The 2417-nt window shown below is 35.3% G+C and overlaps 1 protein-coding gene across 4 annotated transcripts in view; it reads right to left on the bottom strand.

Annotated features, from left to right (window-relative positions):
- LOC138363901 (uncharacterized) overlaps positions 1–2417 on the bottom strand; it is a 329278-nt gene that overhangs the window by 109365 nt on the left and 217496 nt on the right. The window lies entirely within an intron of this gene.

Here is a 2417-nt window from a genome sequence, read left to right as displayed (position 1 = left end):
ATATATGTTAGGGACAATTTGAAATGTAGTCTCAAAGAGGGAATCAAAACTGAGCCACACACAGAAACTATTTGGACAGAATTAAACGAAAAACAAAATATTATTATAATAGGAGTCATATATAGGCCACCAAATTTAGACAGAATGGAAGCAAAGCATCTATGGAATGAAATATCTAGAGCATCTAGATCTAACAGTATTTATGTCATGGGTGACTTTAATTTTAGTGGAATAAACTGGGTGAACTAAACAGGGAATAAGGAAGCAGAAGACTTTCTAGAATTAATTGACGTTTGCTTAGTAAACGCAACATATTAAGGAACCAATGCTGGGAAATAATATTTTAGATTAAGTGTTAAATAACAGGGAAACACAAATTAAGGACATGGAAATAGGGAGTGAGCTAGGGAACAGTGATCATAAAGAAATCAGATTTAGCATAGAATGGTATAGATCTGTAGGAGAAAATTCTGTTAAAAGTGCCTGATTGTCGAAAAGCTGATTTCAATAGCCTAAGAAATTTTTGGGGTCAAATAGATTGGAATGTCTTGGGGATGGGGTGTGGGCTAGACGTGAACCCAGCGACAGGTGACGTAAAAGGGGATTTCGATGTGGATTCAAAATATAACTTATTTAAAATTATTCCAAACAAAGCCCAAGAACGTAGTATACCATATAAATTGAATAGATCGAATACTAATGATCCAAAGTGGATAACAAATGATCTGAAGAACCTTATAGGTAAAAGGAGAGCGTGGTACACAAGGATTAAGAATGGGGAAGTTAGTTTAGAACAGGAATTCGTACAACTGGTTATAAATGTTAAAAAAAGAGATAAGGAAAGCAAAAAGAAACTACGAAGTTCTCATAGCAGGGCAAGCGAAGACAAATCCTAAAGGATTTTTTCAGTTATATCCAACTAAGACTAGGGAAAGGATAGGTCCATTAAAAACTGAGACAGGTCAAATAACGGATAATGACGAGACGAGTATTATTTTTAATAAATATTTTATATTTGTATTTACTAAGGAGGAAATTAGCAATATGCCTTCAGTCGAACAAGTATATGTGAGTGGGGACGAGGAAAGGTTGAATAGTTTAGCAGTTACCAGGGAGGATGTAATTAAACAAATAGTAAAACTAAAACCAAACAAATCCCCAGGGCCGGATGAAGTGTTTGCCAGGGTGCTTAAAGAATGCAAAGAGGAGCTTTCCGAGTCACTGCCTACCATATTTAATAAATCAATAGAGTTAGGTAGAGTGCCAGAGTCATGGAAGGTAGCTAATGTGGTACAAATTTTTAAGAAAGGAGATAGATCATTTGCGTCAAACTATTGGCCAAATAGCCTAACGTCTATTGTGGGAAAATTACTTGAATCGATAATTGCAAATACAATTCGTCTCCATCTTGAAAAACATAAATTAATAAATGAGTCGCAACATGGTTTTACAAATGTCCGTTCATGTTTAACAAATTTGCTATCTTTTTATTCCAGCATAGTTGAGGCAGTTGATAGTGGTAAGGATTGTGATGTTGTGTACCTTGACTTTAGCAAAGCTTTTGATACAGTGCCGCGTGAAAGACTGATTAAAAAAATAGAGGCTCGTGGTATTGGGGGTGCTATATTAAGTTGGATTAGGGCATGGCTATTCCAAAGGAAACAGAAAGTTAGTATAAATGGGGTTAAGTCAGAGTGGGATAATGTTATTAGTGGAGTACCTCAGGGCTCTGTTCTGGGACCTCTGTTGTTTATAATATATTTAAATGATTTAGATTCAGGTTTGAGTAGCAAGATTTGCAGATGATACAAAAATCGGTAGGGAAATTAACATGGAAGAAGACTCACTATCACTTCAAGTTGATCTAAATAGGGTTTTGAAATGGTCAAAAGATTGACAGATGCTGTTTAATGCTGATAAATGTAAAGTTCTGAGGCTAGGTAATGATGATAGAGTTACAAGATGCGAACTTGATGGTGTTGAGATTGCGAAGTCGGATTGCGAAAGGGATCTGGGAGTTATGATTAGTAAGAATTTAAAACAATAAAATCAATGCCTGAATGTTCGTAATAGGGCAAATAGGACACTGGGATTTATTAATCGAAGCGTTAATAACAAGACACCTGGTGTTGTTCTTCAGCTATATCTTGCTCTGGTTAGGCCCCATTTAGATTATGCAGTTCGGTTTTGGTCATTATACTATAGAATGGATATAAACTCACTTGAACGTGTCCAGCGTGTGTTTGTAAACTAAAGTCTTTGAAAATGTAATAAGTTTTACGAAACGAGCTCAAGTGTCGTGTCAGACTAGAAATAAAAATGAATTTTGGAGAATTGATCTTTGAATTACCATCAACAGTGAAAAGTAATGTAAGAAAGATAGAGAAAAATCGTGTTAGAAGTATTAATCTTACTTT

This window comes from Procambarus clarkii, chromosome 12 (genome assembly GCF_040958095.1).
Source record: "Procambarus clarkii isolate CNS0578487 chromosome 12, FALCON_Pclarkii_2.0, whole genome shotgun sequence".
Classification (NCBI taxonomy): Eukaryota; Metazoa; Arthropoda; class Malacostraca; order Decapoda; family Cambaridae; genus Procambarus; species Procambarus clarkii.
Note: the sequence above shows the minus strand (reverse complement) of the source record. Positions and strands in the feature narration are given on the sequence as shown.